This window comes from Pseudophryne corroboree, chromosome 3 (assembly GCF_028390025.1).
Source record: "Pseudophryne corroboree isolate aPseCor3 chromosome 3, aPseCor3.hap2, whole genome shotgun sequence".
Taxonomy (NCBI): Eukaryota; Metazoa; Chordata; class Amphibia; order Anura; family Myobatrachidae; genus Pseudophryne; species Pseudophryne corroboree.
This window is the reverse complement of record NC_086446.1, coordinates 142,129,839-142,144,771: the sequence shown is the minus strand read 5'-3', so window position 1 is coordinate 142,144,771 and position 14,933 is coordinate 142,129,839. Positions and strand designations below refer to the sequence as shown.

Sequence of the window (14,933 nt, the reverse complement as noted above, 5' to 3'; positions counted from 1 at the left end):
GGGCATATACGCAGGGTCCATCCTGTGCGCGTGCCTACATTTTCTCCGGGTGCCCCGCAGAAAATGCGAATGCCTCTGCCTGTCAATCAGTAGAGGGCGTACCTTCGCAGGTATATCGCGATCATGAGCCATGTCTCCCATTTTTGTCATTATAGGTGCTCTGTGAGCTGCTGGCCATGCCCCAGCCCCTCTGTCTCCCGTGAATAGACATTGAGGCTTATTCAGACCAGATCGCTTCAATTTATTTTCACCCAACGGGCAATCAGGTCTGCACTGCACAAGCGTATGCGCCACAATGCGTAAGTGCGACGGTCCGGAGATCACAAGAAGATTGACAAGAAGAGGGTGTTTGTGTGGGTTGCAACTGAATGTTTCTAGGGAGTGTCCGGAAAAACACTGGAGGGACCCGGCGTTTTGTGGGAGGATTTGTGACGTCACCTCAATGGCTGAGTAAGTGCTGAGCTGTGCAGCTCTTGTGCACATGTGATCACACACCTGCACAGCAAATTTTCCCTTCCGCTGTAGGCGGCAACTACCTGATTACAGGGATGCAAAAAACACACCCTAGCGATCAGGTCTGAATTACCCACAATGTGCATATTTGCAGAGCAACAAGCTACAGGGAGCCTTCCACCCCCCCCCTCTTCCCCATGACTATGGGACACTGCGGCCCCCACAGGGGGGGGGGTTGTTAGCTGGACATTCCCAAAAAAAGTGACTGTCCTGCAAAAATTGGTATAGTTGGGAGGTATGTTCAAATACATTTATTGTTTTGCATGCGGGGTAAATACTGGCTTCTTTGACATTTAGCCACAAATGCTGCACAGCTGAATTACAGTATTACACTGCAATTAACAGTTATGCTAGGACATTCCCCCTCCCAAATCTACCTCTCTCTGCATGTTACATCTGTCCCACAGTGGCGTGCGGTGAGGTCAGTGGCTAGTGAGGCACTACAGCCATAATTTCCGCCGAATCCTGCCGATGACCCTTAGCCAATGCCCGCTACTGCCTCTGAGCCGATACCCGCTGCCACCGTCAATGGCTTACAAACTCTCCCACAATCAACTGACCCAGCCCTCCACCACTAATTTCTATCTCAGTCCGATGCCGCCAATGCCCGCTGCCTGCCTGCTCATTGTTCTTGTTATATATTATACATTTTTAAAGAAAAAAAAATGAGTGTTTGGGACTGGGAAGGGTGAGGGAGGAGGACATGAATGCACTTTTGTTGTCCAGGGCTTCCATTAACTTAAAGAAGGGTCTGAATGGGTTAAAAAAAAATGCGTGAGGTCCCCCCTCCTTAGTATAACCAGCCTCGGGCTCTTTGAGCTGGTCCTGGTTATTTAAATACTGGGGGGAAAATTGGACAGGGGTTCCCCGTATTTAGACAACCAGCACCGGGCTCTTAGAACGGTCCAGGTTCCAAAAATACGTGGGACAAAAGATGTAGGGGTCCCCCATATTTTTAAAACCAGCACCGGGCTCCACTAGCCAGAGAGATAATGCCACAGACGGGGGACACTTTTATGTAGGTCCCTGCGGCCCTGGCATTACCCCTCCAACTAGTCACCCCTGGCCGGGGTTCCCTGGAGGAGTGGGGACCCCTTAAATCAAGAGGTTCCTCCCCTCGAGGCACCCAAGGGCCAGAGGTGAAGCCCGAGGCTGTCCCCAGCACCCCTGGGTGGTGGGTGCCGGGCTGATAGCCATGTGTGTAAAAAAAGAATATTGTTTTTGTTGTTGTGGAACTACAAGGCCCAGCAAGCCTCCCCCGCTTGCTGGTACTTGGAGAACCTCAAGTACCAGCAGGCGGGGAAATAACGGGCTTGCTGGTACCTGTAGTTCTACAACAACAAAAAATACCCAAATAAAAACACAAACACACACACCGTGACAGTAAAATTATTGAGACAGGCTGTAGCATGTGGGTGCATGTAACCCTATAAAAGTGATGGATTGGGTGACTATTACAATACCCACTGTTGCTGTCTGAAAAATTATGGATTTATAGATTGCTCTGCCGAGACATGTTTTTTTCTAAAATGCACCACAGGTATGGATGGATAGTATACTTGACGACACAGAGGTAGGTAGAGCAGTGGCCTACTGTACCGTACTGCTATATATTATATTATTTATTATTATTATTATTATCCTTTATTTATATGGCGCCACAAGGGTTCCGCAGTGCCCAATTACAGAGTACATAAACAAATAATCAAACAGGAAAACAGCAATTTACAGTTGACAACAATATAGGACAAGTACAGGGTAAATAAACATAGCTACATCAGCAGATGACACTGGAATAAGTATCAGGTGGCAGAAGACTGCTGGATTTGGTGCAGCTGAAGATTATTAAAGTAAGAAAAGAGTAAGCACATGAGGGAAGAGGGCCCTGCTCGTGAGAGCTTACATTCTAAAAGGGAGGGGTAGACAGACAGGGGTGAGACAGATGGGGTACATAGAGAGCGTGGAACAGAGGTTTAGGATGAGATTTGGCTGGGTTTGGTGAAGAAGTGGGTCTTGAGAGCCCGTTTGAAGTTTTGTAGAGAGGTGGAGAGTCTGAGGGGGAGAGATAGGGAATTCCAGAGAAGTGGTGCAGCACGTGAAAAATCTTGGAGGTAGGAGTGGGAGGAAGTAATCCGTAGGCAGGAGTCGGTGTGCATTAGCAGAGCGAAGAGGGCGGGTGGGAGTGTAAAGCGAGATAAGATCAGAGATGTAGATGGGAGAGGAGTGGGTGAGGGCTTTGTAAGCAAGTGTGAGAAGCTTGAAATGGATTCTGAAAGGGAAGGGGAGCCAGTGAAGAACTAGTAAGAGAGGAGAGGTGGACGTAGTGCGTTTGGTGAGGAAAATGAGCCGGGAAGCAGCATTGAGGATAGATTGGAGTGGAGAGAGGTATTTGTCAGGAATGCCAGTCAGGAAGAGATTACAGCAGTCCAGTCTGGAGATGACCAGTGAGTGGATAAGAGTCTTAGTAGCATCCTGGGTCAGAAAGGGTCTGATCCTGGAAATATTTTTTAGATGAAAACGGCAGGTTTGTGAGAGGTGCTGAATGTGTGGTTTGAAGGAGAGGGAGGAGTCAAGGATTACTCCAAGACAGCGCACTTGGGGGGTAGAGGAGATAGTAGTGCCATCAATAGATAATTAGATTGTAGGAGGTGAGGTTATGCGGGAGGGAGGTAGGATGATCAGCTCGGTCTTAGACATGTTAAGTTTAAGAAAGCGCTGGGACATCCAGGAAGAGATAGCAGAGAGACAGTTGGAGATACGAGTGAGGAGAGTAGGGGAGAGGTCTGGAGAGGAAAGATAGATTTGAGTGTCATCAGCATAGAGATGATATTGGAAACCAAAAGAACTAATGAGCTTACCTAGTGAGGACGTATAGAGAGAGAAGAGAAGAGGACCAAGGACAGAACCTTGGGGTACCCCTACAGTTAGTGGAAGTGAGGGGGAGGTGGAGTCATGAGAGGAGACAGAGAATGAACGGTCAGAAAGTTAGGACAACAACCAAGAGAGGGCTGTGTTACGCAGACCAATGGAGTGAAGGATTTGCAGTAGGAGAGGATGGTCCACAGTGTCAAAAGCAGCAAAGAGATCAAGTAGAATAAGTAGAGAGTAGTGTCCCTTAGATTTAGCAGCATGGAGGTCATTGCATACTTTTGTAAGGGCAGTTTCAGTGGAGTGGAGAGGACGGAAGCCAGACTGGAATGGGTCAAGCAGTGAGTGTGAGGAAAGAAAGGAAGTAAGGCGGTTGTAGACAATACGCTCAAGGAGTTTGGAGGCAAAAGGGAGGAGAGAGATGGGTCGGTAGTTGGAGAGAGTGTTTGGATCAAGGGTAGGTTTTTTAAGAATAGGAGAGATGAGAGCGTGCTTGAAGGCAGAGGGGACAGTGCCTGATGAGAGGGAGAGATTGAGAAGGTGGGAAAGATGGGAAAAAGCAGAAGAAGAGAGGTGGCAAAGGAGGCGGGAGGGGATTGGGTCAAGTGGGGAGGTGGTGAGGGGACAGGAACGAATGAGGGCCATGACTTCCTCTCCAGATGCATGGGAGAAAGATGACAGAGTTGGTGTGAGGGATGGGGAGGGTTGGTAAGGGTTGGGAGAAGGCTGGTTACTGATAGTCTGGTGTGATGTGATGTCCTGACGTATGGAGTCAATTTTGGATGTGAAGTAAGTGGCAAAGTCAAGAGCAGAGAGTGAGGAAGGGAGACGAGGTGGAGGTGGGCAGAGGAGTGAGTTGAGAGTGGCAAAGAGGCGCCGGGGGTTGGAAGACTGGGAGGAGATGAGGTTCTTGAAGTATGACTGTTTAGCAAGAGAAAGGGCAGCACTGAAGGATGAGAGCATAAGTTTGAAATGGAGGAAGTCTGCCTTAGAGCGTGATTTCCTCCAGTGTCGCTCAGCCGTACGTGAGCATTTTTGCAGATATCTGGTGCATTTGGTGTGCCAGGGTTGAGGTGTTAATTTGTGAGGGTGAATAGTGGTTGGTGGAGCAACAGAGTCAAGAGCAGAAGTAAGGGAAGCATTGTATGTGGAAGTGGCTTGTTCAGGGCATGAGAGAGAGAGAATAGGAGAGAGAAGTGAGTCAAACAGGGAGGAAAGGAATGTGGTGTCAATAGCTTCAATGTTACGCTTAGTGATGGTAGCCTTAGGAGGTAGAGATGGGGAAGTCGAGAGAGATAGGTTGAAGGAGAGCAGGTGGTGGTCAGAGAGGGGAAATGGGGAGTTGGAAAAATCAGAAATATCACAGCGGTGAGTGAAGACCAGATCCAGTGAGCTCCCATTCACATGGGAGGGTGAGGAGGTCCACTGGGAGAGACCAAGTGAAGAGGTGAGGTTAAGGAGTTTAGAGGCAGGGGATTGTGTGGGGATGTCAATAGGGATGTTGAAATCGCCTAGGATAATGGTGGGAATGTCAGAAGAGAGGAAGTGAGGAAGCCAGGAAGCAAAGTTGTCGATTAATTTGGAAGCAGTGCCAGGGGGGCGGTAAATGACAGCTACTCTAAGATAAACTGGTTGGAAGAGGCATATGGCGTGGACCTCAAATGTAAAGAATATAAGGGATGGTTCTGGTGGTATGAGTTGGTAGGAGTAACTAGAAGGTAAAAGGACCCCAACACCACCCCCATGGCGACCCCCAGGTCGGGGTGTGTGTGTGAATGTAAGGCCCCCAGCAGAGAGAGCAGCAGCAGAAGTAGTGTCAGAGGGCGTAATCCAAGTTTCAGTAATGGCTAGTAGGTGTAGGGAGTTGGAAATGAAAAGGTCATGAGTGGGGACCAGTTTGTTATAAACAGATCTGGCATTCCAGAGGGCACAGGATAGGGGGTATGAGTTTGTGGGAGAGATGTGAATTAGATTTTCAGGGTTGCTGTAGCGATGAGGTGGGATTAACTTTGAGGGCAGGGATGATGAGAGAGTAGTGATGGTACGGGTGCCTGAGCTAGGAGGGGAAACTGCAGGAGGTGGGCAGGGAGGGAGGTCAGTGTGATGTGGATGGGGGTGTGGGGAGGTGACAGGGAAGGGAGAGAGGGAGCAGGGCTGAGTTGTGGGGTAGCAGGACCATGGGGCAGAGGTGAATGAAAGTGGGGTAACAGGAAAGGTGGGGGAAGGAAACAGAGGGATGGAGGGGAGACAGAGGAGGGGAGAGAGGAGGAGGTGGAGGAGACTAGGGGGGAAGGCTAAAGATACATTATTAGGTAGACACTTAGTGATGTGGGGAGTATAAGAAAACCTTGACATAGTGTTAAGTAGGTAAATAGGTTGAGGGAAAGTGGAAGTAGGAGAGGAGACTGTAAGGCAATCCGAGCAGAAGAATTGCAGAAATGCAGGTGAGAAAAGCTGTGTAGGCTCAAGGGGTGTAGATTTAGTATGAAATGAGTCAAAAGCGTAGATAAAGTGGGTGCAGAAAAGTATTTGGAGTGTAAGAAATGAAAGGATTGTGAGAGGTTTAAGAAGCAATGGTAATTATGTTAGATGTTTTAAGTGTTTGCAGGTAAAATTGTATTGGTGCAGCTGTGCTTAAAAAACAAAATTACAATAATACAGATACAGGCATTTGTAGGTGAAATGGATGGTTTATGAAATGTCCAAGTAAGGTAGTTCTGTGCTATGTAATCAGATGCAACAATCAGGAGGTGAGTGATCTGAGGAGTAAGTGACTCACATTTGTTATTAGTTCTTCAGTTTTCTTTGTTTTGTTAGATTGGTGTGCTTCTGTTTTCCTTCTTTTTCACTTCGATTGAACGCTGATTGAACACTGCTGTTATGTGTCAATTTTATCACGGTTTGATAAAAATGCACGCTTAGATCAATAAATGCACAGCCAAATGGCTTTGCACAGCCTACACCATTGGACTTAAGTAGAAGACTATTACAAGTGAAACCAATAATTGAAATCTGTAACCACACCCCACCCCCTCAAATGCCAGGCAATAAATTACCTTAAAAACAACAACCAGGCATTCCACAAAGACTAAACTGGGTCTATATCATTCAAAACTTTAAAAAAGTACTTCAAAATCACATACTATGCAATAATGTTTCAATTTGCATTACCCAGCAGAATTAGCTTTGCATATATAGATATAGTGCAGCAGAATATATTGGTGGTTGTAGTCAATTGTAATTACCTGTAGGTGACAAGAAGAGAAGAAACGTCAATTCACAATCGATATCAGCTGAAGATAAATTAATGCTGATTGAACACTGCTGTTATGTGTCAATTTTATCACGCTTTGATAAAAATGCATGCTTAGATCAATAAATGCACAGCCAAACGGCTTTGCACAGCCTACACCATTGGACTTAAGTAGAAGACTATTACAAGTGAAACCAATAATTGAAATCTGTAACCACACCCCACCCCCTCAAATGCCAGGCAATAAATTACCTTAAAAACAACAACCAGGCATTCCACAAAGATTAAACTGGGTCTATATCATTCAAAACTTTAAAAAAGTACTTCAAAATCACATACTATGCAATAATGTTTCAATTTGCATTACCCAGCAGAATTAGCTTTGCATATATAGATATAGTGCAGCAGAATATATTGGTGGTTGTAGTCAATTGTAATTACTCAGCAGAATTAGCTTTGCATATATAGATATAGTGCAGCAGAATATATTGGTGGTTGTAGTCAATTGTAATTACCCAGCAGAATTAGCTTTGCAAATATAGATATAGTGCAGCAGAATATATTGGTGGTTTTAGTCAGTTGTAATTACCCAGCAGAATTAGCTTTGCATATATATAGTGCAGCAGAATATATTGGTGGTTGTAGTCAAATTAAGCAGACGGGAGAAGTCAGGATAGTGCGCAAGGGCATAGAAGGGAGCGGCTCAAGAAAAGAGAAGTGGAAACAGACAGCAAACTAGGCTGGAGAGAGACCTGAGACAAAGAGATCTGAATTATACGAGAGCCGACCAGGGGAAAAACAAATTATGCAGTCAAGTTTCCCACATTTGGAAAAATCACAGGAGCAGCACACCCAGAGTGCAATGAGTGAGCCTTGCCCTGGGAGAAGCACCTTCATGATCATAGTATATCACCTGGCAGGTAAGTAGGAGTTGGGCTAGAGCTGGGGAGGGTCGCTGCTCGGGCACCCCCCTGTCAAGTGAAGGAGATCCAACTGAGGCAGCACAAGGAATCTCTCGAAAGAAGAACAAGGCTAGAGGAAGATCTGAGACAAATAAATCTGACTTTTACCAGAGCTGACCAGAGGAAAGAACAAACACAGTCCCCCACTACCACAAATAATGCAGTCGAGTTTCCCACATTTGGGGAAATCATACGGGTCAGCATACCCAGAATACAATGAATGAACCTCACCCTGGGAGAACAATCTTCATGACCATGGTATCTCCTATGCAAAATAAGTATGATTTGGGATAGGGCTTGGGAGGGCCGCTGCTCAGGCACATCTCTGTCAAGTAAAGGAGATTCAACTGAGGCAGCACAAGGGAACTCTCATCTGGGGACAACAACTGCAGGGAGAACACATATTTTCAGATGAACATGGGAGGGCAGAAGGCTACCTAATACTGAAGCACCCCCAAACAACAAACCAAATGCAACAACTAGTGCAAGCATTCCTGGGGGAAGGCCTGCAGCAGATGGATTTGCATATGGTGATGTCATCCAAGCAGTGGGTCAAAGTTGGCTTCAACCCTCGTCTGCATATGAAAAGAGAAAAGGGGCGTGCAGGGCATGGCAGCATTTTTCGGCGCTTGGATGACCCCTAGTTCGCATTAAACACCTCCACCCTCCTTCGGTGTGGGGCTCATGTTGGCTATGCCCCAGCCCCGAAGCATTCAAGCTGATTTCTTGCAGCAGCTGGGCACTGTAACAGCTCCAGAGCTGCTCTGTAAGGCAAATAAAAGGGTGTGGGACCTGCAGCACTACCTGTAGTTCGCATTGTGCGTTGGAAGGCACAAAGTAAGCAGACGGGAGAAGTCAGGATAGTGCGCAAGGGCATAGAAGGGAGCAGCTCAAGAAAAGAGAAGTGGAAACAGACAGCAAACTAGGCTGGAGAGAGACCTGAGACAAAGAGATCTGAATTATACGAGAGCCGACCAGGGGAAACACAAATTATGCAGTCAAGTTTCCCACATTTGGGGAAATCGCAGGAGCAGCACACCCAGAGTGCAATGGGTGAGCCTTGCCCTGGGAGAAGCACCTTCGTGATTATAGTATCTCACCTGGCAGGTTAGTAGGAGTTGGGCTAGAGCTGGGAAGGGTCGCTGCTCGGGCACCCCCCTGTCAAGTGAAGGAGATCCAACTGAGGCAGCACAAGGGAACTCTCGAAATAAGAACAAGGCTAGAGGAAGATCTGAGACAAAGAAATCATACTTTTACCAGAGCTGACATCACATCACACCAGACTATCAGTAACCAGCCTTCTCCCATCCCTTACCAACCCTCCCCATCCCTCGCACCAACTCTGTCATCTTTCTCCCATGCATCTGGAGAGGAAGTCATGGCCCTCATTCGTTCCTGTCCCCTCACCACCTCCCCACTTGACCCTATCCCCTCCCGCCTCCTCTGCCACATCTCTTCTTCTGCTTGTTCCCATCTTTCCCACCTTCTCAATCTCTCCCTCTCATCAGGCACTGTCCCCTCTGCCTTCAACCACGCTCTCATCTCTCCTATTCTTAAAAAACCTACCCTTGATCCAAACACTCTCTCCAACTACCGACCCATCTCTCTTCTCCCTTTTGCCTCCAAACTCCTTGAGCGTATTGTCTACAACCGCCTTACTTCCTTTCTTTCCTCACACTCACTGCTTGACCCATTCCAGTCTGGCTTCCGTCCTCTCCACTCCACTGAAACTGCCCTTACAAAAGTATGCAATGACCTCCATGCTGCTAAATCTAAGGGACACTACTCTCTACTTATTCTACTTGATCTCTCTGCTGCTTTTGACACTGTGGACCATCCTCTCCTACTGCAAATCCTTCACTCCATTGGTCTGCGTAACACTGCCCTCTCTTGGTTGTCGTCCTACCTTTCTGACCGTTCATTCTCTGTCTCCTCTCATGACTCCACCTCCCCCTCACTTCCACTAACTGTAGGGGTACCCCAAGGTTCTGTCCTTGGTCCTCTTCTCTCTCTATACGTCCTCACTAGGTAAGCTCATTAGTTCTTTTGGTTTCCAATATCATCTCTATGCTGATGACACTCAAATCTATCTTTCCTCTCCAGACCTCTCCCCTACTCTCCTCACTCGTATCTCCAACTGTCTCTCTGCTATCTCTTCCTGGATGTCCCAGCGCTTTCTTAAACTTAACATGTCTAAGATCGAGCTGATCATCTTCCCTCCCTCCCGCATAACCTCACCTCCTACAATCTCATTATCTATTGATGGCACTACTATCTCCTCTACCCCCCAAGTGCGCTGTCTTGGAGTAATCCTTGACTCCTCCCTCTCCTTCAAACCACACATTCAGCACCTCTTACAAACCTGCCGTTTTCATCTAAAAAATATTTCCAGGATCAGACCCTTTCTGACCCAGGATGCTACTAAGACTCTTATCCACTCACTGGTCATCTCCAGACTGGACTACTGTAATCTCCTCCTGACTGGCATTCCTGACAAATACCTCTCTCCACTCCAATATATCGTCAATGCTGCTGCCCGGCTCATTTTCCTCACCAAATGCACTACGTCCACCTCTCCTCTCTTACTAGTCCTTCCCTGGCTCCCCTTCCCTTTCAGAATCCATTTCAAGCTTCTCACACTTGCTTACAAAGCCCCTAACCACTCCTCTCCCATCTACATCTCTGATCTTATCTCGCTTTACACTCCCACCCGTCCTCTTCGCTCTGCTAATGCACGCCGACTCTCCTGCCTACGGATTACTTCCTCCCACTCCTACCTCCAAGATTTTTCACGTGCTGCACCACTTCTCTGGAATTCCCTACCTCTCCCCCTCAGACTCTCCACCTCTCTACAAAACTTCAAATGGGCTCTCAAGACCCACTTCTTCACCAAACCCAGCCAAATCTCATCCTAAACCTCTGTTCCACGCTCTCTATGTACCCCATCTGTCTCACCCCTGTCTGTCTACCCCTCCCCTTTAGAATGTAAGCTCTCACGAGCAGGGCCCTCTTCCCTCATGTGCTTACTCTTTTCTTACTTTAATAATCTTCAGCTGCACCAAATCCAGCAGTCTTCTGCCACCTGATACTTATTCCAGTGTCATCTGCTGATGTAGCTATGTTTATTTACCCTGTACTTGTCCTATATTGTCATCAACTGTAAGTTGCTGTTTTCCTGTTTGATTATTTGTTTATGTACTCTGTAATTGGGTGCTGCGGAACCCTTGTGGCGCCATATAAATAAAGGATAATAATAATAATAAATAATATAATATATAGCAGTACGGTACAGTAGGCCACTGCTCTACCTACCTCTGTGTCATCAAGTATACTATCCATCCATACCTGTGGTGCATTTTAGAAAAAAAACATATCTCGGCAGAGCAATCTATAAATCCATCATTTTTCAGACAGCAACAGTGGGTATTGTAATAGTCACCCAATCCATCACTTTTATAGGGTTACATGCATCCACATGCTACAGCCTGTCTCAATAATTTTACTGTCACGGTGTGTGTGTTTGTGTTTTTATTTGGGTATTTTTTTTTTGTTGTAGAACTACAGGTACCAGCGAGCCCGTTATTTCCCCGCCTGCTGGTACTTGAGGTTCTCCAAGTACCAGCAAGTGGGGGAGGCTTGCTGGGCCTTGTACTTCCACAACAAAAAAACAATGTTCTTTTTTTACACTTATGGCTATCAGCCCGGCACCCACCACCCAGGGGTGCTGGGGACAGCCTCGGGCTTCACCCCTGGCCCTTGGGTGCCTCGAGGGGAGGAACCTCTTGATTTAAGGGGTCCCCACTCCTCCAGGGAACCCCGGCCAGGGGTGACTAGTTGGAGGGGTAATGCCAGGGCCGCAGGGACCTACATAAAAGTGTCCCCCGTCTGTGGCATTATCTCTCTGGCTAGTGGAGCCCGGTGCTGGTTTTAAAAATATGGGGGACCCCTACATCTTTTGTCCCACGTATTTTTGGAACCAGGACCCGTCTAAGAGCCCGGTGCTGGTTGTCTAAATACGGGGAACCTCTGTCCATTTTTCCCCCCAGTATTTAAATAACCAGGACCGGCTCAAAGAGGCTGGTTATACTAAGGAGGGGGGACCTCACACATTTTTTTTTAACCCATTCAGACCCTTCTCCTTTAAGTTAATGGAAGCCCTGGACAACAAAAGTGCATTCATGTCCTCCTCCCTCACCCTTCCCAGTCCCAAACACTCATTTTTTTTTTCTTTAAAAATTTACAATATATCACAAGAACAATGAGCAGGGCATTGGCGGCATCGGACTGAGATAGAAATTAGTGGTGGAGGGCTGGGTCAGTTGATTGTGGGAGAGTTTGTAAGCCATTGGCGGTGGCAGTGGGTATCGGCTCAGAGGCAGTAGCGGGCATTGGCTAAGGGTCATCGGCAGAATTCAGCGGACATTATGGCTGTAGTGCCTCACTAGCCACTGACCTCACCGCACGCCACTGTGGGACAGATGTAACATGCAGAGAGAGGTAGATTTTGGGAGAAGGAATGTCCTAGCATAACTGTTAATTGCAGTGTAATACTGTAATTCAACTGTGCAGCATTTGTGGCTAAATGTCAAAGAAGCCAGTATTTACCCTGCATGCAAAACAATAAATGTATTTGCACATACCTCCCAACTAACCCAATTTTTGCAGGACAGTCACTTTTTGGGGAATGTCCAGCTAACCCAAACAACCCCCCCCCCCCCCAGTGTCCCATAGTCATGGGGAAGGGGGGGGTGGAAGGCTTGTTGCTTGTTGCTCTGCAAATATGCACATTGTGGGTAATTCAGACCTGATCGCTAGGGTGTGTTTTTTGCATCCCTGTGCTCAGGTAGTTGACGCCTACAGCGGAAGGGAAAATTTGCTGTGCAGGTGTGTGATCACATGTGCACAAGAGCTGCACAGCTCAGCACTTACTCAGCCATTGAGGTGACGTCACAAATCCTCCCACAAAACGCCGGGTCCCTCCAGTGTTTTTCCGGACACTCCCTAGAAACATTCAGTTGCCACCCACACAAACACCCTCTTCTTCTCAATCTTCTTGTGATCTCCGGACCGTCGCACCTACGCATTGTGGCGCATACGCATGTGCAGTGCAGACCTGATTGCCCGCTGGGTGAAAATAAATTGAAGCGATCTGGTCTGAATAAGCCACAATGTCTATTCACGGGAGACAGAGGGGCTGGGGCATGGTCAGCACCTCACAGAGCACCTATAATGACAAAAATGGGAGACATGGCTCATGATCGCGATATACCTGCGAAGGTACGCCCTCTACTGATTGACAGGCAGAGGCATTCGCATTTTCTGCGGGGCACCCGGAGAAAATGTAGGCACATGCACAGGATGGACCCTGCGTATATGCCCCCATCCTCTTCATAGTTTTTGCGGTTGGAACGAGCAGTGTGAAAACATCAATCGATGGGGGTAATTCCAAGTTGATCGCAGCAGGAATTTTGTTAGCAGTTGGGCAAAACCATGTGTACTGCAGGGGAGGCAGATATAACATGTGCTGAAAGAGTTAGATTTGGGTGAGTTAATTTGTTTCTGTGCATGGTAAATACTGACTGCTTTATTTTTACACTGCAAATCAGATTGCAGATTGAACACACCACACCCAAATCTAACTCTGGTGGTCATTCCGAGTTGTTCGCTCTGTAATTTTCTTCGCATCGCAGCGATTTTCCGATTATTGCGCATGCGCAATGTTCGCACTGTGACTGCGCCAAGTAAATTTGCTATACAGTTAGGAATTTTACTCACGGCATTACGAGGTTTTTTCTTCGTTCTGGTGATCGGAGTGTGATTGACAGGAAGTGGGTGTTTCTGGGCGGAAACTGGTCATTTTATGGGCGTGTGGGAAAAAACGCTACCGTTTCTGGGAAAAACGCGGGAGTGGCTGGAGAAACGGAGGAGTGTCTGGGCGAACGCTGGGTGTGTTTGTGACGTCAAACCAGGAACGACAAGCACTGAACTGATCGCACTGGCAGAGTAAGTCTCGAGCTATTCAGAAACTGCACAGAGATGTCTTTTCGCAATATTGCGAATCTTTCTTTCGCAATTTTAAGATGCTAAGATTCACTCCCAGTAGGCGGCGGCTTAGCGTGTGCAATGATGCTAAAAGCAGCTTGCGAGCGATCAACTCGGAATGAGGGCCTCTCTCTGCACATGTTAAATCTGCCTTCCCTGCAGTGCACATGGGGGGTAATTCTGAGTTGATCGCAGCAGGATTTTTGTTAGCAGTTGGGCAAAACCATGTGCACTGCATTTACGAACAGATGATTTTTTATATAAATTTTAAAATGTTAGTAAATGTGTGTTTTTTTCAACCTGGAAGCCCAACATCGATTAAGATCGATCTTAAATAGACCCCTGGGTTTTAAGGATAACCATGGTTGAGTCCAATGGTTAATTCACATTGACCGAAGTTCTAATTAAGTAGTGATGTGCACCGGAAATTTTTCGGGTTTTGTGTTTTGGTTTTGGGTTCGGTTCCGCGGCCGTGTTTTGGGTTCGGACGCGTTTTGGCAAAACCTCACCGAAATTTTTTTGTCGGATTCGGGTGTGTTTTGGATTCGGGTGTTTTTTTCAAAAAACCCTAAAAAACAGCTTAAATCATAGAATTTGGGGGTCATTTTGATCCCATAGTATTATTAACCTCAATAACCATAATTTCCACTCATTTTCAGTCTTTTTTGAACACCTCACACCTCACAATATTATTTTAATTGGTATTTGGTACCGAGGACACAGTACCTCAATCAAGTCTATAGTTGGCTCTGAAATCAGCATTAAACTGGATCCACACTTAGATTATCTGTCCATTTATTTTTTCTAGTTGAAACAAAATTATGCTAATATGTGGCAGCAAATGACAATTGACCATTTGCTCCCAAACACTGGAAAACATCCAAAAATGGTCATTTAGATAAATTGGTTAAATCCATTTCATTTAGCTAATTTATCCAAACTACCTTTATTGTATCTTTGTGGGTGAATGATGTGTGGGTCAGTGTTGAGGGTGGTGGAGGAGATGGGTAATAGGCACAGCAGGGTGTGGACAGTCAAATAGTGTGCTTAGAGGTGCAGATAAATAGGGATATCTAATAATTCACCCACTATTCTATAGAATTATTAGATATCCCTATTTATCTGCATTACTCACCTAACACTCAGCATTTATCTACATGCTGATGCTATTCATAGCACTTAGCTTGCAAGTATTTTACCCATAAGGAGACACATTAGATGTTCCCTCTCTTTTCATTAAAGACGTCCCCAGCAACCATACTGTACTATACTATAACAGGAATAATTACTGTGGG

At 46.6% G+C, this 14,933-nt stretch overlaps 3 non-coding genes across 3 annotated transcripts; all 3 read right to left on the bottom strand.

The window, feature by feature from the left end:
* Positions 1-7,399: 7,399 nt before the first annotated feature.
* On the bottom strand, positions 7,400-7,562 carry LOC134899625 (U1 spliceosomal RNA). The gene has a single exon (XR_010173278.1). It is a non-coding gene; the product is annotated as a U1 spliceosomal RNA (small nuclear RNA).
* Positions 7,563-7,714: 152 nt separating this feature from the next.
* LOC134899024 (U1 spliceosomal RNA) lies at positions 7,715-7,878 on the bottom strand. The gene has a single exon (XR_010172710.1). It is a non-coding gene; the product is annotated as a U1 spliceosomal RNA (small nuclear RNA).
* Positions 7,879-8,548: 670 nt separating this feature from the next.
* Positions 8,549-8,711, bottom strand: LOC134899404 (U1 spliceosomal RNA). The gene has a single exon (XR_010173080.1). It is a non-coding gene; the product is annotated as a U1 spliceosomal RNA (small nuclear RNA).
* Between the last annotated feature and the right edge of the window lie 6,222 nt (positions 8,712-14,933).